General features: G+C 43.1%; 1 long non-coding RNA gene across 1 annotated transcript in view; it reads left to right on the forward strand.

Moving 5' to 3' along the window:
* The first annotated feature begins 213 nt into the window (after positions 1-213).
* The window catches only part of LOC149874356 (uncharacterized), a 57,696-nt gene continuing 34,828 nt past the window's right edge, over positions 214-23,081 (forward strand). Inside the window, exon 1 of the long non-coding RNA XR_016439929.1 lies at positions 214-306. This is a non-coding gene — a long non-coding RNA (uncharacterized LOC149874356). The remainder of the gene's footprint in view (positions 307-23,081) is intronic.

A 23,081-nucleotide genomic window follows, 5' to 3' on the forward strand; every position in this document is an offset into this window, starting at 1 on the left:
CCTTCCTCCCAGCCTGCTACAGGGGGCTCAACTTCTCCCCTGCTCTGAATGCCGGCACTGAGCCAGCTGCACCGCTCCTGCCTGTCACAAGAGTCTCAGAATTTCTGGCACACTCCACACCAACATGCTCTCTCACTTCCTCTTCCCCCTGGGTCCTGGTGGGGCTTTTAAATCTTCCCACAGTGGCTGAAACAGCCGTCACAATTGGCTCAGCTTTCCCCCACCCAGGGAACAGCTGATTAAACAGCTGGCATGACACCGGCTCGCACGGCCGCTTCTGCTCCAGCTCTGGCTGAGCCTCTGAAGGTGAGTTTCCCCAGTTGGTGGGGGGGAAGGGGGCTGCTTGCATGGCTTTGGGCCCGTGGGGACTGCCCCCTCCCCTTTGGGAGCCTGTTGGGGCATCTTGCCACCACACAAGGCCCTAAATAAACAGATTTAAACAGAATAATGTCACAATTATAAGTCTTAATTTAGCAAAGGACTTCAGCAAGTCCTAATTTTTAAGAACTTGAGTAGTCTTAGTGAGATCAAAGAATCTGCACACGAATGAGTGCCAAATGTTAAGCATGTGAATAATTTAATTGATCTCAACAGGACTGCTCATGTGCTTGAAGCTAGTTTGTACTGAGTCATTTTTTTTTCTTTGAAAGCATCTGGATAGAACCTGCAGAAATGGCATTATTCAGCATAGTTCTAAGCACCATTTGGAAGATACTGAGCATTCCCTGCAGTCACTCTGGTGAAAGGTAGTTGAATGAATGGAGTGCAAAGCACAATCAGGCCCTAGAACTTCTGTGTTTAGAACCCCTCTACTTGAATTTGTGCATCTGTACTGTCAATGTAGGGACACTTTACAGAGGATGTGAGTCATAGATCTGAAAGTGTCTGCAGGGAGTGGGAGTGGGACACAGGAGGCACCAGGTGCATGTATGCACACATGCACAAGGCCAGGAATACAGTCCCAGGCAGTGGTAGAGAGCAGCTCCCCCAGCTGCCTTCAGATAAGGGGGGGAGCAAATTGAGGTCCCCATGGTGAGGGGAGGAGTGGGCAGGGGCTGGGCTTGGGGGCGGTGCCCTACCAGGGTAGTGCATGGAGCCTGGGACTGGGATGGGGAGTGGGACAGACCCACAGGTGGCTCATCCAGGGGGGTGGGGAGACTGCTGCTGTGTGCATTCCCAGGGAGAAGGGGAATGTGGGGCACATGTCCCCCAGATTTGTGCATGGGGCAAGGGTGGATGTGGGCTGCCCACTGTGGGCTTGGGGCTCACTGCTCTGCTGACACCCCCTGCCTGCCCAGCAGCAGCAAGGGTGGGGGTGGTGGCAGCAATGTGGAGTTGTAGCCCCTGTTGCTGCTGAGTGGGCAGGGGGTGCCTTGTTATGGCAGCGTGGCTGGTCGAGGGCTCCCAAGGGGATGGCAGCAGTGCAGGAAGCCCCAAGCCTGCAGCAGGCAGCCTATATCTGCTCCCACCCTGCTATGAGCTCCACTCAGCTGTGCTCTGGCCATGCCACCGGGGATGGGGAGTATAATTTTAGGCACCCCTTGCCAAAAATAAAAGTTGGCATCTATGCTGTGTGTGCCTACGTGAATTCTTGAGTTACAAACTGATCGCTTGAGGCATTCTAAAAATGGACATATTGCATTGTTTTTATCACTGCATGATAAATGTTTCCAGAGAATGTAAATGTTTTATAGGCTGTTCCAGTACTGGAATTACACTTAAGAAATCACTGACTTCAAAGTAAATCAGAAGTCCTATATTCAAAGTGAGAATCTACAGATTTCAATCTCAACTATTATTTTTTTTTGTAGTAGTTATCAAGGGAATTTTTTCGTATGTGAAGTCTACACAAGATGCATGCATAGTGCAGATTCATTTAACTCTGTCAGGTTCTGACAAGCAAAAGGTGACTATTGATTTTCTGCCTGTGCAAAAACAGAAGACTAAATAAATAGAAATATCAATCAATTCTTTAAAAAGGACTATTAAAAGCAAGTTTCAACCTCTTCTGAGATGAAGTTTTACACTGGAAACTGAAAAGACAATGAAGAGCAGCAGAAGTCTTTAAAAGGAAAAATTTTGCTTTGAAATTTGATTATGTGGTTTTATTTTAGAAGCAACATATAGAAGACTTAGATATGAACTGTTATTAATCACCTACTTAATGAATCAAAATGCCTTTATCTCTTTTTAAGGTTTGCTCCTTCATGTGGCTGAAAATTTTGTTGCCCACTGAAGTCACATGAGCAGCTAACATCTTGTTGGTTTGTGCCTTTGATGATAGATCATCATTGCTAGCTAATCTGAATTAATGAAAGAAGTTTTATACTCTAGGTTGAAGATTTAGGAATCTGGACCTTGCCTTGTATGTAGAAAAAAATTCTACTAGGATTTTTAAAAGGGTAAATAGAGTTCTTGATATTATTTTCTGGGCTAAACACTGAAGGTGGAAATAAAAGTCACCTTTTGTCACTTTTATGCTGCCATGAATTTGTGCCACTTTATTGCAGTGGATTTCTATTTGCTTTATCATGGGAGAGCATGGGCAGCCCATTGCTGCCTGCTTTCTTCAGCCACCCCAACCAGGTACTCTTGGAAATAAAGGGGCTCATTCCTATGTACTATGGGAATTTCTGTGCAGGATTGGGCCCACGAAGCCTCGGACGCACCTGCTCGGTTTTCTCTGCTTCCAGAGATGCACCCCACCTGACAATTTGCATTTGGCCATATAGTGTATTTGCTCATTTTTAGGATAAAGACATTTTTATATTAATTAGTGCTAATGATCTATTAGGTTTTGTAACTATTAAGAATTTTTAACTATATTTTGTACATTAGAAGGGACAAACTATTTTGTACTAAGCTACAGCAGTTGAACGCGTAGACCTGAGAGCTTTTAGGATTTGGATGTGGCTTAAGAGGGCTGCCTAGCTGTACCATCCCACATGGGAGAATCCAGGAATCAGGGAATTACTATCATACCACTCCTCAGATCCTGGGGCATGACAGCAAGGCATGGCTGAAGTCCCTGGGCCAGTGGAGGACACTAGGGAGCCAGGTGCACAAAGGGGGAAGGAAACTGTGATGACCCCAGTGCCCACTGACATGGTTGCTGCTGTCATCATCTGAGCTGAGGGCAGTAGGAAGTGATGGGGTCCAGGTCTACTCCTGCCCCATTCCTGGGCTTGGCTGGGGAGGTCTGGATCTATTCCAGCTTTTACTTGTCATTTTACAAAAAACTTACTTCAAAATGTAAAAACACTTAAAGAAGTGGATTCCAACTGTGAGTATTACAGATATCATCTTCTCGCTTTATGGCAATCAAGGACAAAATGCCTAGAATGGAAGGTAGGTAAAAGTTGCATATTTTCCTGATTTCTGCTGTGGGACTCTCACTAATAATAGAGAAGAAAGATGAGTAGAGAGAAATGTAATAGATGGAGGAAAGCAGAGGAGAACAGAGAAATAAAGAGATCTGGAATGGAGACAGAGGGAAAATGTACTAGAACAAATATATTGGAAAGATAAGTAAAAAATGGTGAAGAGAAATGAAAAACAGACTGTAATGCAGAGGTGAAAGAGGACAAAAAACTTGAAGGTCAGGGACAAGGAGAAAGAAAGAGATGAAGAAAGCAGTAGTGTGGCGTGGAAGAATCCAGCTTTCAGGGTTTTTTTCCCTCCTTTTGTTGTCACCTGTCTGTCAACCTGCTTGCCCTGGGTTACAGCTACTACATGACCTCAAGCAGGTACAGGAGGAGTCTCTTATTGTTTTAAGCACTGACCTCATGGCAAGCAGGGAGAGGTTTGAACCCATGTCACTCTCTTGGGTGACAAGTGATGGTTTTTAAATTGGTTGGTTGGCATCAAACAACACCTGGCCTTGATTGGGTCTCAGATGATGTCAAAGGGCTATATATGCTAAGACCCCCCCAGGAGGTGGGGCAGCAGCCATGGTAAGTCACATACAGCAACTGGAACGTCTGCAACTCTCTGTCTCTCTCTCAGGATGCTGAGGAGGCTGAAATGAGTAAACTACCTGGAACTTATCTAGATACATAGCTTACTATAATGTAGAAGTGTGTCAACCAGCTACTAAGCTGAAACTGTTTGCTCTAAGCTATTTCTTGATAATTCTCTTACCTGTACCCTTTCCCAAGCCTACCCTCTTTAACCAATAAAGCTCTCCACTATATCAAGTGTGGTGGACTTGTGGGGAGATAGATTGGGCCTGCCTTGATACTCCCTATGCTTGGCTGACTAAGGGAGGCTACTTTTTGTGCTTCAGGCTAAAGGAAGCACCCCAGGTTCTTGCAGTGGGTCAAGCACCCCCAAGGTCTATAAGGTCTGTATACCCCAGGAGCACAGGACCTGGAAAGAGTCCAGACTCCTGGGTGGTGGCAGCACTTGCCCCAAGCTTGCGGGTGTGCTTCAGGTGTGAGGTGCCCCAGGGGAGGCACTTGGAGCTTGGTAGGTGGTCAAGCACAGTGAGGTGGGTGGCTTAGTGCAGGACAGCCACCTACTGGTCCACTACATATGGAGACCTATGGTCTTCAAGGATTTCCTTCTGTGTCAAGGGTTGTCACTGGCATGTCACTGTTGGGACGTATGCAATGGTGGTACTCACTCTATGTAGAAGGAAATTCTGCCTTGAGAGCTACCATTCTGACACTTCTCATGAACACTAAATTCACTTTAAATTATTTTTTCCCCAAAGGAGGAGTCAGTCAAGAGGTGAGAAATATTCATGCTACTCAAAGCAGACTGTCAATCACAGACATGAAGTGCTGCCTCAGTAAAAGCTCATCCATAGGGAAGCACAGAAGTGATAGGGAAGGCTAGGTTGCATTAAAAAGGCATGCTGAAAACAGAAGATACAAAGGGTGTCCTGATTTCTACACAAAAATGCTTTAATTTTGTAGGTGTGATGAAGATGTAATGAATAAAATGGTATATCTAGGAGTAACCAGGATTCATATATGGTCCAAAAGATTAAAAAAAAAAAAAAAAGGAATACTCTATTTTCTAAAGTATTATGGGACAGTAACAACAGTGCATAGGTAATCTAGAATGTTTCAGGGATAATTTCTTGGTACAGATGGTAGAAATCACAACTGGTGAGAGTGTTCTTTTTAATTTGCCATTTACAAATAGGGAAGAACTTGTTGAGAAAGAAAGGATGGAAAGAAACTTGGGTGACAGTGACCATGAAATGATAGAGTTCTAGATCCAAAGGATCTAGCCTGGTGAATATATGAGCAGTTTTTAGTTGATCAAACAGCTCTGGGATGAGCACTGATAGTTAGAGACCTACTTAAGGTTTGGCGAAGCTATGGGTTTGCCATGGCCCGCTTGCAGTACACTGAACTGATTTTGTGGGCCCTGCCTCTCACCACTGATGGGCAGAGGGCACCTTTATTCAGTCTACCTCACTACTGCTTTTTTGGTTGATTTCATGGGAAATCATGGCCAATGCCAGATTTCCTGGTGATTGCAGTGACTGTGGGCAATGCTAGTTTTCGTGGTTTTTGCGAAATCCATGAAACTGCAATTTATGTAGTTCCCTACCAATAGTCCACACAAAGGAAGAGGTTCCCATCCTTTTTGATGAATAAAACAGGGGTCCCAATAGGGGAAGTAGACTTTCTTCTGAACCTGCGGGCTATGTTTTCTTGCAGGTATTCTTGGACCTGCCAGAAAAGTTCTGGCTCTGGTATCGTGTAGATGCACCCTACTGGGAGCTTTGCCCTAAGCTGTATACTGATGGGGCATTCATAATTCTGGTGTCGGGGGAGGGCTTCCATGTTTCTTTTCTCAAGTATATATATAATCCTGATAGATACCTCACTGGATGGGAACATTATAGAGAAGGATGTGGGAGTCTTGGTAGGTCGCAGACTCAATATAAGTCTGCAGCATGACGCAGCCATACAAAACGTGTATGCAGTTTGGGATGCCTCAATAGAAGCACTAGGTGCAGGAGATGACAGTGCCTCTTTATTTAGCAGTGGTTAGGCCTTATCTAGAATATTGTGTTTTGGGCTTGACATTTTAAAAAGGTCATATGGACAAGGTAGGAAGGGTCCAGAGATAGGTAATAGAGGGCTTGGAAGGCAAGTCGTATGAGGAGAGGTTGGAGGAAATAGGCACGTTCAGCTTGCAGGAAGGTGCTTAAGAGGGCATATGATACTTGAAGGGCTGCCATAAAAAAGAGGAAAAACACCTTTTCTCTTTTGCTGCAGAGAGTAGAACACAAACCAATGGCTTAAAGTTGCAGCAAAGTAGGTTTAAATTATATATAGGGAAAAACTTCTTCAGTATTAGAACAATGAAGTAGTGGAATAGACTGCCTGGGGGAAGGTTGTTGAATCTCCATTATTGAAGACGTTCAAGAAGATGTTAGACAGAGATTGGACAAGGCTTATCTAGGTGTAGCTATGCCTATGATCTATTATACATATTTACTGTGCCTCTAGGGTGTGGATTACTGCATGGGGCCAGGAAGAATTTTTTCCTCACTCCTGCTCCTACATTTCCCTTAGAAATGTTGAGTGTTGGCTACAGCCAAGGCTGAAGACTTTGACTGGGATGTGCTAATACTTCTGCTGGGATTTAAACCTGAAGATTCCTGACTAGAGAGCCTTGCCTTTCTGCTCAGGGTCAGACTGACTGATTAGGAAGGAATTTTACTTCATAGTTAGATTGGTAGGAATATGGGTGGAGGGTTTTTTCTTCCTCTGTAGCAGGGGACATGGCCCTCTCCCTGGTATCTCTTGAGTGTATTTTAACAACCTCTGCAACAGCAGGATGTCAGTCACTATGGTCCCCATGCTTTACCTGTGCCAGGTTAGGGTGCTATGTTTTGCGTCTGGGTTGACTTTTCAGTTTTACTAGAAGGTTAGATAATGACTTTGTATAGGATGGTTTGGACAGGGGCTTGGACTAGATGATCCCTATTTCCTTTTTTACCAGCCCTGCTTCTGTATGATTCTATGATTCTTTGATATTTTTAGAGCATGCTGCGTATTACCCCAGGAGACTGAGCTTCCTGGGGGTATGGCAATAGTCAGCGTCCCTTCTTGAGCTGTAGGTTGGGAAATCATGCTGGATTTCCAGCAGCAGCAAGTTCATTTTGGCTCCAGCTGCTTTTGGAGCAGCTGCTTCTCCAAGCCTGTTGGGAAGGGAAAGTGCTGCAGGACCAGGGAGCCGAAGGTGAAAGGAGTGCATGAAGAGTGGTTGTTTCTCAAGGACATGATCCTCAAAACACAAAAGAAGTCCATTCCCATACAAAGGAAAGGTAGCAGAGGGACTGATAAGCCCTCTTGGCTTAATATGGGTATAATGGTCCTCTTCAAAAAGAAGAAAGAGGCATACAAACAATGGAATCTTGGGACAGTTCCCAAGGATGACTATACAACAATGGCCCACACTTGTAGGGAGAAGATTAGAAAGCCTAAGGCACCAACTGAATTTAAACTAGCGACAGAAATCAAGGACAATAAGAAGTCCTTCTTTAGGTATGCAGGGAACAGGACGAAAACAAATGGAAGTGTGAGGCCATTGCTTAACAACTCAGGACAGCTGCTTACCAACATTCAGGAGAGAACTTAACTCCTGAATGACTACTTTGCTTCAGTATTTCACCAGACTAAAGGGAAAATCATACTAGATATGGTTCAGAATGGGCATGGTGGGAATGACTGCCTTTCTACTATTGACGTTGAGCTGGTGCATGATCACTTAGAAAAGTTAGACATTTATAAGTTAGCAGGACCAGATGAAGTTTATCTGAAAGTACTGGCCGAAGTCCTTGCAGGACTTCTGGTGAAACTCTTCCAAAACTTGTGGAGCTTGGGGGAGGTCCTTGAAGAGTGTAAGAGAACCAATATTGTGCCCATTTTCAAGAAGGGGAGGAGAGGGGACCTGGGCCAATTAGCCTAATTTCTATCCCAGGGAAAATCTTGGAAAAATTCATCAAGGAATCTATGTGTGATATGCTTGCTGGAGGCAGGATTCTGAACAACAGCCAGCATGGCTTTGTTGTGGGTAGGTCTTGTCTTACCAATCTCATCTACTTCTATGACCAGGTAACTCTCCACCTGGGTAAGAGAAAGGAGGTTGACATTGTATACCTAGATTTCTGAAGGTCTTTTATCTGGTATCCCATGATGTTTTCACGGGAAAATGGAGGATTGCAGACTTAACTGCTTGACAGTTAGGTGGGTAGGAAGTTGGCTGTGGGGTAGGACCCAGAGAGTTCTAATAAATGGATCTGTGTCATGCTGGTGAGAAGTGGCCAGTGGTGTCCCTCAGGGGTCTGGGCTTGATCCAGTGCTTTTCAATATCTTTACCAATGATTTGGATTTTGGGGTGATGCCCACTTACCTCTATACTCCAGGGGCAAAGGGTGAATCTGAGCCTGACTCTAGCCTTGGCTGCCTCAGAGGCTCAGGTTCTGCCCTTCCCCCTATGGGTAGGGCTGGGGGTTTCCCGCCCTTTTTGCAATCAGCTCTTGCAGGCTGGAGCTGTGCCAGCCTGCAAGGGCTCTTTGCAAAAGTGGAGAATCTGTGGATTTCTCTGTTAAAAAGAGAAATCCACATTTTCTCCAAAAAGAACAGGGAATCCGTGGTTTTCTCCATTTTTCTGTGGGAAATGGAAAACCCAGATTCCTGGTGATCATAAAGAGAACAGTGATAGATCATTCCCTGTGAGTACACATGACAAAAAGTGAAATTACAGTCTCAAATTGCAATCAGGAAAGTTTAGTTTTGATATTAGGAAAAACTTTGTAACTACAGGAGTTGTTAAGCACTGGAACAAATTACTTAGAGAGAGGTTGGAGATTCTGCATCTTTGAAAGTTAAGAGCAGATTAGACAAACACTTACCTGGAACGGTTTAGACAAGGATGGTCCTACCATGAGCAGGGGGGTTGAACTAGATAACCTCCTGAAGTCTCTTTCAGCCCTATTTCTCCACAATTCATGATTTTTATCCTATTTAGCTACAGTCATTGAGGAGGAAAGGACAGAGCCAGGAAAGTTTATATCCCTTTTGTAGAGATTTTTTTTTTTTTAAGAAAAAAGTATAAAATGAAAGTATTCATGAAAGAGGGGACACGTTATCATTATTCTCCTGAATGCTATTAACATTTTAAACTTAATACCTAAAAATATCTAAAAAGAAAATCTTCATTATTTGCTTTCTCTCCAGAGTTGACTTATTAGTAACCTCCAATCTGCTTATCTGTTAGAGGATCACTTTTCTTATTATTACACAGCTTTCTACATACTTTCAACAAACTAAATCTAAGCATTCCCTTAAGTAAGGAGCACATGGGTATGCAAGACAAAATCTAGGTCAGGGAGGCCAGACACAGAGAGGAGTATACTAGGACCGGCAATATTTCAAGAGACAGAATTACACTCGGACAGTAGAATACAATAAAGCAGCTCCCTCCCCCACCTCTGTCATGATCTCACATATGCCATGCATATGTTCCCAATGCATAACTGAATCTTACTGCATGTGAAATGTGCTCAGACGGGCCTAGGATTATTGATCAATAAATAATATAATAGACTCAGCTAGGAGCAGTCGTACCTGGTTGAGATAGACTTTCATGTCTGATCTTCAACTAGCATCTCTTCTTACTGTAGAAAAGGTATAGCTGAAGCATTACAGAACCTGACATACACTCAGAGATTAATCAAGCACTTGGCTGAAATATGTGCTCTGAGCAAGCCATGAAGGATGACCTGCTAACATTCCTCACCCAGCCTCCTGAGTTAGTTTTATTCACACTTTTCCTCCACTCATGTGTGAACCCTAAAGAGAAATAATAAAACTTCTTATGGGAGGGAAAACTCCTTTCCCTCCCTAAGCTAAAGTTGCTTAGCTTCAGCTGAAGGTTGTGCTGATTTTTCTGGTCCTGTCACAATCTTAATAACCTCTACATTTTTAAGGTTATGTTTTCACTAACCCAAAGCAAAAATAATTAGCAGTGCCATCCAGCAAGGATGAAATATGCAATCAAGAGTCTAGAAAGGTTACAGAAACTTTTGCATATATTTAGGAGACCAGCCTACCCACCACACAACTTCATATAAAATTAACCCCATAAGACAACAGATGTTTACATGAACTAGCAGAAATGAAGGAGATCTCCATCCCAACACAACTTCTCTTGACACTAAAAAAACTAACAACTCCTCTTACACCTTGGCAGCATTGATTCTGGGGAGGAAGAATAGATAGTTTGTCCTCCCTCTGGTGAACCTTGATAAACACTATCATGAAGAAAGGATGCACGAAACAAAAAGATTTCCTCCTTCCCCATAGTGGTCCCTGCTGCCTCCATGGACTTCTAAAGTCTTGGGTAGGTGTGTCCCCAAGAGTCTTTCCACCAATGTGAGACAAAATCCCTCTCAGGCTCATATTAAAAATAAGATTCCAGAGACATAATTATAAATTGTTATGCCCTGGGCATAACAATTGGGAGAGGAGATGGTGGTGCTGGTAGGGAAGAAAGAGTCTTACCTAACCTCTGGTACTCTCCACACACTGGCTGTGGCGGCACAGGTTCATAGGGCCTGTCATTCTGGGGCCTCCTTTAAATCAGCATTTGGGGAAGGTGGGCTGCTTGCTAAGCCTTAGTTAGGCTATTGCAGGATACTTTTCCTCCCTCCATCCCAATTAATTCAGAAGATACACTAAAGGTATTTAAGTACTGTGAGAGAGAGGAGGGGCCAGCAGACTCCAAGGCTCCTGGGCTAAGCAGAGGAACAGTGGCCCCAGGTCCGCAGCCCCAAGAAGCCCGGCAGAGAGTTCCCTTATCCAGGTGTTGGGAAGGGAGGGGCCGGTATTTCCCCCGCCCGTATAAAGGAGAGGCCGGGACCGGAAAGTGGAAGTGATGCAGGACCGGAAAGAGCATGAGGAGGTGGTGGAGCATGCTGGTGTACGCTGCAAGGGACGCTGAAAGCAATGCTGAGTGCTGGTAGGAGCCTCTGGCAGAGAACAAAGCCCCAGCGGGGTTTTGAACCCAGTCTGCTGGCCCCTGCAGGGGCTAGGACTATTTGATTACCGGCCGGAGCCCATGGAGCCCTGCAGGAGAAGGGTATCATAAAAGCCGTAGTAGAAGGGCACTATTGACTTTGGGTACCATAGGCCCTGTAATAGGGGCGCACTTCACTTGTGGGGCTTGACAAGATCCCCTTTCAACAGTTTTAGTCCACAAGGGGGCTCTCCGAGAGCCAATAAGGAGGCTCGGCCCCTTGGAGGGCAAGTTGGGATTGGAAGGTGGCTGCAGATGGCCAGAGCAGCGGCACAGATCAAGGGAACCTTCTTGGTCATAGTGCTTGTTTTGATTTTCATTTTTGCGTTCGTGGATTATCTGAGTGGACATGAGGATATGTGGCCGGACCAGCCAGTTGGCCACCACCCGGTGGAACAGGCAAAGGTGTAGGGGTGGCGGAGCCCTCAAATGTGGGACGCTGGTGAGTCTCATAATTGGATTACACGTGTCAGACACCTGAACCAACTCCGTTAAGATCAAAGTCGTGGCAGGTGAAACGTACGTGTGGGCACCCCAATTATAGGTGATGACACACTAGACAACTGGCCGGTGGCGTTTGTTCGATCCGTGGGGCCCCTGGGACCCGACAAGTACCTTGGAGAAAATGAATGATTTTGGCTCATGAAGTCAAAAGCACTATCATGAAGCTTTAGCCATTCCATGTATATCATCTAACTAATCCCTTCTTGGAACTCAAAGTTTAAAAAGTGGCATGAAAATCTGTTCAATATTTTTGTGGACATCTTGGTAGACTATCATTATGCATTGCCCAGCTTCAGTAAAATGCTTTGCTGACGTGAATGATTTTGTAGAGAACAATTATGATTTCAAAGAGAATATACTAACTCAAAAGCAGGCAAGTTTCATTTTACATAAAATACTTTGAATAGCTCCTACTATTAGAGATCGCTTGCTGAACTACACAGTTTTGTGCAATGTCCTAGCCCTTCTCTTTTCTCCATCCTGATGGACCCCATCAAATTATTTCAGTGATGGATCTAGAGTTCCCAAATTTTAAGCAATCTCACAGAGTGTGATCCAACTTCCTCTGAATGTGAAACTTCATTGACCTAACAGGAAGCTAGACTGAACCTTCCATCCATTCCCACTCAGAGTAAAGAATGGGTCACAAAAGTGACTTGAGTAACTGCATTCTGGCAGTACAACAATGGAGACTGACTCATTCACAAATGCTCCATATTGTATAGTTATGGAGTACTATAGAAATCATTTATCACAATAATTTAAAACTGAATACATATTAAAAGTAAGTACTAGATAATTGGGTTTATGAAAGAAATAGCTATCATCCAGATTTAGTTCAGAACATGAAATCTATAACATTAGAAGTGGTGATCAGATTTCATACTTGCTTATACCTGTGATAAAATATCTCTACTACCTGATATAAAATGAGAAAGAGATGCATTATTCACTTATATACTGGGTCCTTCTTCTACATGTGTTATTACTACACATGAATAAACCCTGGAGCTTATTGCTCCAGAATTTATTGCTCCCAGGAGTCCCATCTGAACATGTGTCCGGGAGCAGTAAACTCCAGAGCAATAAGCTCTGGAGCTTATTCATGTGCAGCATGCTGAGCTGGGTCAGAGCAGCCCTGGCTGACAGGGGGTCCTGGGAGTCAGCTTGTCAGCCTGGGGCTGTTTTTTTGCTATTTAACATGCTGTAGAGGGGCTGGCTGGGCCACAAGACTGCTTGTAGAGGCAGCCCCCACGCTGAAGCATCTTTGTGCCCTAGCCAGCCGGGGCAGCATCTACATGTGCGCTGCTGCAGAGTTTGTTATTTCATAGTGCTTGTATTTAAAATTAGTTTAGAGGCACATGTAAACATCTCAGGGTGTACACTATGCAGCTAATTAGTCAACTGTGCAGCAAACATCTCATATAGATGGACCCAATAAGTACTAGAAATAAGCACAGCAGGAACAGCATATAGGAGTTCAATGTAAAGTTTTCTTTATGCATGTTGCAAATGTACACAACATTCTTCATTTTCTTCTTCAAGATCAGAGCAAAATATGTATGCCCTTCAGTTTAGGCTGGTTATATATCTGTATCATACCCTTGGCTACTGGAGGCTTTTAGACTTAAAAAAGTTTGATTCTGCGATGCTGAAAGTTTTATTATAGTCAAAAGTCTCTTGTTTTGATGGGAATTTTCTTTTCTGAATTTGTAGTATGTAGATTCATCTGACTCCAGAACAAGATATTTTATTAATTTTTAAATACATCACTGACAGGATGAGAGAGACAGTTACATAGCTGCAAATGAAAAAAGACTCAGACCAACACTTTTATTCAATTGGGTTCATATACCAAACCACCCTGAATCAAGATTCTGGATATGTTTCAGAACTTAAAGCTGTAAAATTGTGGGTTAACTGAGATGAGTCTCATATTTTATTAGGATGGATAAAATATACAAGTTAATTAACATGCACCTATAAAATTTAAGATTCAGTTAACTCCAGGCTTTATTTTAATTTAGCTTCCATAGATAAGTAATGGTAATATTGTGTAGAGAGCATGAATAACTGTTCAGCTCATAAAACACATTGCACATTGTGTTGCTTTCTCAATTTACAATAGCTATGATAGATCACACTGCCTTCCCACGCAATCATTTAACCCTTCATATCCCACATTTCCTTCCTTGCCTGCCTATTCATTCTTAAGATATTAATAACAATTCCTGTCTTGTAATTTTTGCATTAAATAAATATGAATAAAACACTATTAAAGGTTATAATGTTAAATTATTATTATTTCTACCTGCATTATTTCCGAAGTCAAGAAATCATTCATTTTAAAATAGGGATAACATAGAATCAACGTTCTATAAGTCCAAGACACAAAGGGCACCTACACACATGCTCTGGGGTGGGGAAGGGGACACATTTTAATTACAGTGACTCTTGAGAGCTTCAATGTAGGGGCCTCAGTGTGGGGGCTGCTTGATGCCCCAGCTAGCCCCTCCACAGCATGTTGGACTGCTCTGCCCCAGCTCAGTGTGCTGCGGTCCTTGGCACATATGTAAATGCCCTGGAGCAATAAACTTTGGTGTGAACTGCACCAGAGTTTATTGTTTCACATTAATTGCACCTGTAGATGTGTCCACTGTGTTTAATTACTGGGCTTAGAAGCATGAAGAACAGGGCTTTTTTCTCAGTGGTCCCAGACTTGGCAAGGAGAAAATATAGACATGGCCTTGAGCAGTTAATTACACTGCTGCCACAAACAAGGTAGAACCTTAATGTTACAGGCAGGCAACATAGGCAGACTGCACACAGAGCAGTACTCCACTCCAACATCGCAGAATCAGGCAAGAAAAAGAAAGTTAAAGTATTGTTTTAGAGAAGACTATACTTGGGAAACTCTTGAATTGATGTGAAAGTCAGATCACAGCAACAGTGAACCGAGTGGCTTCTTCCTTTGGAGACACCCCACCACTGTTCTTGGCCATGTGTTGATGAAATGAGAGGTGTGTGTCCATAACCTGACCCTGATCTTATTTTTCCTCCCCCACACGGAGCCTGCCTATCTTTCTGAGCTGCCAGGGGTCCGGTGCTTCCCTCTACAGCTGTGGTGCCCCCCAGGACGGTCTGAGCTGGGTGCCTGCAGGCAGGTGCTGCCCCGGGGGTAGGTAGGTCAGCAGGGTGTGTGGACTACATGGGGGGTTTAATCAGCCCTAAACCGAAGCAGTGTTTTTTAAAAACTACTGCTTCAATTTAGGGCCCCCATTTTGTCTACACACACCCCTTATGTCCTATGAGTCAAGCTACATATTCCACAATGCAATGGGAACCCAACCAGTGGAGCCGTGTGGTACATCAGGGGAGTCGCAAGGAACTTGGTGCTTTATAGGAAAGGAGATTAGCTAGGAAGATGCAGAGGACTGGAGTTGAATACCCACTCAGCTCATACCCACTTGACCCAGTTGAGCTGAGTGTCAGGTATTTCTGAAAATTAGGCCTGGGGTTGGTAAAAACTGGACTGACAAGAAAACCCTAAAAAAAAGAGGGGGGGGGGGAAAAAATCACACTTCACAAATGCTTCTTATTGAACAGGGTGAGAATGCTGCCAAGAAGCAGGTACAAAGAAACAAAGTAAACCATCTGCCTGTATGAGTGAGTCTAGTCTCTCTGCAGTCAAATTTAGTTTTACTGATGGTTGTCTTATTGAATACATTAGATGAAATGAACTAGGGTTCACAAAAGCTTGTGCTCACTACATACATCTTTGTCTATAGATGTATATCTACTCTGCCTTCTCAATGAATACAGGCAACATTTACGCTTTTCAGCAAATATTATTCAGTGTGCATAGCTTCTGTCATTTATAAGAAAGTGATACTAATGTCACTACATTTTAACAATAAGTGTAACTACCCACTGACATAAGCTGACTAGGAATATGATCACTCAAAGTCAACATTAGATATCGACATCAGATATCCAGCTTCACCCTAGAATCAGTTGTTGAATTTCCATGGCCTGCATTATGCAACAGTCCAGACTATCGGTTCCTTCTGGCCTTAGAATTTATGAATAATTTAACTTGACATGTCATATCTCTCTCTGCATGCTACAGGTAGTAAATCATATATTTTAATCAACATGTTGCCCTATCATCTGTCATTTCTTGTGGCTTAATAGTCATGACAATCTTGTATACAGTATTATGACCTTCTATTAGTACTTTGCAGATCCTGGTGGGGATATTAATCCAAACTTTAAGCCTGGTCTCACATTCAATAATCTGGTATAGTTTAGTGATCTCTCACTCAAGGGGAATAGGATGAAAAGTCAGCCTGGGCAAAAATAGCACCCATAGGCTACATCAGGAAAGATGGCTTACCTTGTTCTTTTCACCAACCGGAGCTTGCTTTGTCTGAAAGATGAAATGTTAAATTATGGATGTCTTGGGGTCATCATTGGTACAAATATAGTGAATGGAACTGCTTTGATTGATTCTTGTGAGTTTATTGGAGGAACTGGCTCCTGCCTGAGTATCCTGTGATGAAGCAAAGATAAGGATTTCTAGAAGACCATCAAAAAAGGTGGTGAAATGCAAGTTTATATCTCATTTCTTAGCAATAGCTTACGTTGCAGTTAACTTCTCAGGGCATGCACACAAAGTCCATTAACACCAGTGGAAGTCATCTGAGGGGTTGATTGGATCTCCTATACATATCCAAAACCTGTCTGATGGGATGCATCTGAGATGACTCCACAAAAGAAGTAAACTTGATGATTTCATTGCCCCAGCAATTTTAGGCAGCAATTTTGCACTGCTGTAATGGTGTTGGTGTTTGTGTGCATCAGCGGCGTATTGCACATTAATCCCAGCTTCTGTACCACATTCAGTAGCATAATGTGCCTTAAATGACTCTGGGGTGCAGCAAACTAAAACATCTTTGAGGAATTTTAGTTTGCTGCTCTACAGCTGTGGAGTGAAGCACCGGGCTCTGTGTGGCTCAGGGGCTGCATGGCAGCCCATGCAGGGAGCCCGGGAAGGCAGGCTCCACTGAAGGAAAAAAAAAAGGTGGTGAGCCCGATCTCCCCCCTCCTTGCCTGCATGAGCTGCAGAGGGACCCGGTGCTTCCCTCCACAGCTGTGGTGCCCCCCGGGTCTACCCAAGCCGGCTGCCTGCAGGCGGGTGCTGTCTGGGGGAGGCCACCACTGCCATGGAAGGAAGTACTAACCCCCCACCTCTGCAGCCCAGGGACTGCTCCATCCACTGGCAGCTCGTCCTCCTCTCCCTGCTGCTGGAGAGGCAGGTAAGACATGGGTGTACATGACACGGGGGTTTACTTCCCCTAAATTGAGGCAGTGTTTTTAAAAACCCACCGCTTCAATTTAAGGCCCCCGTTTCATCTCCACATGCCCTATATTGCTACCTTTACATATGATCCTACAAATGCACCTTCTTCCTGATTTAGGTGTGGTAGCTTCTGAGAAGTCCAGTCTCTATTCATAGTCACCCTATTGCTTGTGCCATCCTAACAACAGCTGTCAAAATATTTTAAAATACTGATCCATTTTTTTTCCTTGAAATTGCTGTACTGATTAGATAGATGTCTCATGAAAACTGAAATATGGAAACTCGTGAAATTTTAGCCAGTTATAATTATAACTTAGGGCATTTTTACATGTAGTTCAACATGTTCTGATTAGAACATATCAGAGCAGGCTCGATTAATCGAGTTTGCCAGAATGCTGCAGCATCTCATGTATTCAGTGCCCCCACATTTCAAAACAGTGGCAGGTGAATTTTATTTAAAGTGCTCTTGCTGCTATTTTGAAACATGGGGTGCTGAATACACTTTCATGCCCCAGACAGCACTATCAGCATCTATATGTGCTTTGCAGTGGTGTAAATAAGTCCACTGCAGGATAGTACTCATGTTTGGCAGTACTATCCTATGGCTGAGTCAACTAGTTTACTCTGTCCTAATAGCACCACACATGTAAATGGTGACATTTTATTGTGGAGCTAATTAGTTAACTCTGTGGTAAAATGTCTTGTGTAGACATCCCCTGTATGTAATGATTTAAGTTATAATTTAGAGATGTTCCCCAACATGAGACTGATGAAGTTGATGAGATGGTCCCTGAGTTAGAGTGCATGCTAGTTAGTTTGTTAGAGAAACAAAGGCTCTGCAGAGGTTGCCTACTGCTCCACAATTAAAGTTTCATAGATTTCATAGCCATTGGGGTTGGAAGAGACCTTGCAAGATCATCAGGACCAGCCACCTGTCCAAGGGGCAGGAAGTCAGCTGGGGTCAGATTGCTCCAGCAAGACAAGCATCCAGGCATTTCTTAAAGGTATCCAGAGTAGGTTCTTGCAGAGCTGATATAAGCAGGGTGTGGGGCCCAGGCCAAATCAGCCCATGTGGGGCCCTGCCCCCACTCCAATCTGGCCCCTGGAACTGAAAAAGCTGCTGCTGCTATTGACAGCGGCAGCAGTGGTGGTGGTTGGGGGTAGGACAGGTAGTGAGTGGCTGGACATGGAGCCGCCGCTCCACCCAGCTCCATGCTGCCATTGTTCTGCTCCACTCTGTGGGACCCCCCCAAAGCGCGGGGCCCAGGGCAGTTGCCGATTTGTGCCCCCTAGGGACAGCCCTGGGTGCCTGCACCATTTCTGGGGCAAGTCTATACCAGACACTGGAGACTCGGATGATAAAGAAGTTTTTCCTTATGTTCAGTCTAAAACAGTCTTCCAGCAGTTTGTAACCATTAGACCTTGTCTTCCCTTGGGGTGTCCTGGTAAGCAGACATTCTCCCAGTTCCTGATGCACACCCCTTAAGTACTTTTAGGCTGCCACCAAGTCACCCCTGAGCCTTTGCTTCTCCAGGCTGAACAGTCCCATGCTTCTCAGCATATCTTCATAAGGTCTATTCTCTTGACTTCTAATCACGTACATTGCTCAAGCTTCTCCACATCCTTTCTGAAGTGTGGAGCCCAGAATTGGATGCTGTACTCTAGCTGTGGCCTCACCAAGGCCGAGTAAAGTAGGAGGATGATGCTCTTTGGGTCTAGCTCGAGATGGATTTCGTAGATGAAAGCCAGAGTTTTATTTGCTTTGCCAGCTGAAGCATCGCATTGGTGGCTCATGTTCATCTTGTGGTTTGTATTTTAGTTCTTCTCATTCAGGTATACCTGTGTTTACTGAAGATAATATTGCTATAGAGTAGATAGCATAGAGGCATCATGACCACAGGGAGACCTTGAGAGTGAATCTAGTGTGTAGGTTTGGGACCCCTCTCTCTACTAATTGCTGTACTTGCTTGGTCAAGTGTACAGCAAGAACAACAGAATGGGTTTTGTTTCTCAGTGGTTGTCTCGGGCTCAGCAGGGAGGCAGTATAGGCATATCTGATCACGGCAAGTTAGTTTAATGACTATTTTGCTCAAACCAGGGTATTCTAGTCCAACCAATTCTGTACTTCTCTGCTGCACATCCTTTACCAATAAAGGCTTGTCTGTAACATCTTCAGGCTTATGTACTGGACCTTTAACAGTTCCACTTGTTTTTTTCCATCATTTACTCCTCAAAGGTCTCACTAAAACATTCAGCTCCATCATATCACTATCTCTTTGACTTCTCTTACTATAGGGAATCCTTTAGAAAACCAGGAAATTTTATAATCAAAATTAATTTGATATAAATCCACATATTTATATTAAAATATGCTTGACCTGTCCACTTCAGTTTTTGTGCCAAGTTCATTTTGGCCACCAGAGAGGTAGAGCAAGTAGGTTCAGTTTCAGGCTTTCAGGATAGACATCCTGCCAAAGGATAGTGTCTACATTAAAACAGCATGTTACTCCCTCTGATTTTACATGTTCATGCATTTTGTATGACAGTTTAGAGTTTCTTGCCTAACCAGAAAACTCAAGGGGTATTGATGAATCTATGGTTCACTGGACTGGTTGCTAAAACATTTAGTTTACTAAGTAAATAAGAAGTATAAACTAATACAACTTTACTGATTAGAAAAGAACCAGAGATAAATTACTGCATTGATTAAAGCATTTCCACAAATTTCATCACACGTGTTATATCATAGTAACTGATGTTGACTTAATATGGATTTTTTTTTTGCTTTGTTTTGTTTTCAGAACTTTGAACCTTATGGTAGAGATTCATTTGATTACTTAAATATATAAATTTACTGCATAAATTATTTTACATTCACATTCTTTAACTACAGACCATTTCTGCTCTTTCTGTCCTAGTAAAGATCACCACAACAATATGCTGCACCCTGTGCATGTACAATGTGTGTTGATGGAGGTCAAGGTAGGAGAAATGGTTATCACCATGTAAGTTGAAACAATGATCCACAAAAAGACCATCATTTTCAAAAGCATCAGTTATCTAAAGTATTCAAGGGACACTGTAAAAAATCTTATCAGCAGAGAATGAGTGTTTATCACTTTCTCAAAATCCTCCTGATAGCTGGTGCTTCACCAAAAGTGATGTTCTATGCAGGGGATGATAGGCAGATTCCCTTCTTTTACAAACTGGGGTCAAGCAAGGATGCGTCATCGCCCCAGCTCTGTTCTCCATTTATTTGACAATCATTCTGGTTCTTGCTAAAGACAGCCTTCTTTTCAGAATGGACATTGAAGAGGCCTCCATCATTCAGTATTCAATCTGGGATGTTTCCATGCAAAGACTGAAGTACTCAAAACTGCCATCCTTTACCTTCAATATGCTGATGACTGCACCATCCTTGCACACACTGAGGAAAAGTTTCAGATTGTGCTGGATCTCTTTAGAGAAGTCTACTGAACTCTGCATCTCTCTCTCAACATTGAGAAGACTAAGATGTTCTATCACCCTGCCTCAGGTCATAAATGTGATCCTCCTCCCAAAAGTACCATTGAGGGAAAGACCCTGGAGGTAGTCAAGCACTTCTCTCAGTAGCCACCTCTCTCAGAGCATGAACATTGATGAGAAGATCCAGCATAGGATCCGGTGTGTAAGTGCCCCTTTGGGAAATTGCTTTGGCATGTTTTTATCCATTGTGATTGCTGGAAAGACAACAAGATCCAGCTCTACAGTGCAATCACCATCTCCACTCTCCTCTAAGGACATGAAACATGGGGGACCTACCATCGTCATCTCAAGAACCTGCAGATGTATCACCAATGATGCCTCTGGAAAATGCTCCAGGTCAAATGGGAAGATTACAAATGCAAGCTTCCTTGCTCAGGCCAATGTTACCAGCATTGGGTCAGTGATGCTCAAGCACTGACTTCACTGGACTGGACATTATGTGTGGATGCCTGACTCTTGACTCCCAAAACAGGTGCTCTAGTCTCAGCTTGGTAATGGCCTGAGAACTTGCGGTGGTCAAAGGAAATACTACAAAGACACACTGGAGACATACTTTAAGAAAATAGATGAGGACCTGGAGCCAACCAACTGCAATGATGCTGTAAACTCAACCAAGCAGCAGCCCATTTTGAGGTAAAGTGTATTGCCCTCAAAGCAGACAAGAGAGAGTGGAGAAAGGAAAAGGAGAGGAATCTTAGCCTGCAGCCGACTTTCCCCTGCAGAAAGACCTGCAATTTCTTCAGATGGGGGACAATATTTCCCATGTAAACTAGGAACTCAGTGTGTGTTTTTTCTGGGTAGGACTTCACTGCAGGTTCTCTATACCTTTTGATGCATCAAGCTATCTGTATTGGTATCTTTATCATCCATGCTCAGAAGAGACTAAAGCTTGAACTGGGCAAGCTCTGTGGGTTATAAGCAGGTAATAGGCTATGAACAGGTATCAGGCCTATACATGGCACTTTGTGGTTCAGATGTAGAAAAGCCTCAAGTACTTGGGAATAAATTTGTCTACGACAGTTGCCTGTATCCATATCTTCTGGCACTTCTGCCTGTTCCCTGGTAGTTTCTTGAGACTATATATCTCCTAATCGATGTTTAACCTAGTAGCAGCCTGGCTCCAAGTTTCAACACTGCTAATCCTAGATCAGCCTGATCAAAGGTTCCCTCAACTTTTCACTAGCTGAATAGGGAAACACACCAGGATTTTTTTAAAGTAAAGTAATCTCTTAATTTTTAGGATTGTTAGTCTTTGGAGGAACTATTCTCTCTCTCTCTCTCTCTCAAAGTGAACCCCCACTTAGTGAAAACCATTGAAAAACAACTATCTATAAAATTTACAGGAGTCAGCCTAAACATTTTTAATTAAAAATGATTCAATCAAAAATAAAGTTTTCATTTTGTTAAAAATAATCCATCTTTTAAATTAAGAAAAAGTGTCCTATTTGTTGAAATTTCTTTTGAAATGTTTTTAACTGTCTTCTTGCCCTCCACTTTTCCCACTTGAATATTTGAGTGAGGACTTACAGAAAATAACATTTCTTCTTTTTTCTAGTAGGGAGAAAATTCTGGTGTTTCCTCCTTCAGTTTCCATCCTTCCCATTATCCCTTCTTCCTCATAACTGTTCAAGTAGGAAAAATAGGGAAGGAGAACAAAAAAAAAAAAAAAGAGGATGTAGGTAAGATTCTTCTACCACCCCACCCCCCAACAAACAAACCCTCCTCCACAAAACTCCCATCATAGTCACAAAGTGAATATATCTTTTATATCCAAAACATTTAAATTAAAGAAGGACCAATTTCAAGCATCTCTAATGTGTATATGAATATTTGTTAGTGCCAATGTTCTTCCTCTCCCCTCTGCTGAAACTTCCATCAGACAGGCGTAATCAGTATCTGAATGATGGTAGTCATAGCAGAAGCCACCTACTATGAAAATGAGTATTTCTCTCACTTTTTAAAATGTGATGAGAAAAAACCCCAGGAATTTAAGAATTTATATTTTCTTTAGACATTGTTGGGCACAGCTTTCTGAAGCTTTCCTGATATTTTTATGTTTCACTTTCATTATATTTTATTTCTTGTGGGAGCAATATTAGGCCAGACACTGAAATGACCAAAAAATTCCATTTAAAAATTCACAGCTTTCAAATGCAGGGCCAAATCCTCTGTTTATTTTACATGGTGCCACTTTTCACAGCATTTTGGGATGTGCAAGTCTTACTGGGTCCCTGTTAAGACATCAAACGATATTGAGGAAATAAGAAAAAGAAGTCCCACTGGCAAGGCACCTCAAACATATTGCTGCCCCTCTTTGACCAAAGTGGTTAACTTAAGCTTGGGGCCCATAGGTTGTTTCTGTTGTAAGGAGAACTTAATGATGATTTCAGATAGGACTTTGTACATAAAAGAGATTTGTGAGAAACCTATTTCCTTGATTACAAGAGGAATCAAACAACAAAAGATTCTTCCTGTGATCACAGCTCTGAGCCTCTTTCCTGCAGCATTCAGCCCCAAAGTGCTCTTCAGCATTTTTATCTAGGTGCTCACAGAGACTTCCTGTATGAGTTCTCAGGAAAGCTCCATGGATCACAGTCATCTTCTCTTCACATCTTGCCACATGCTGTGTCCTGGGTAGTGC

This window comes from Crocodylus siamensis, chromosome 1 (genome assembly GCF_052110815.1).
Source record: "Crocodylus siamensis isolate JL-2025a chromosome 1, ASM5211081v1, whole genome shotgun sequence".
NCBI classification, from domain to species: domain Eukaryota; kingdom Metazoa; phylum Chordata; order Crocodylia; family Crocodylidae; genus Crocodylus; species Crocodylus siamensis.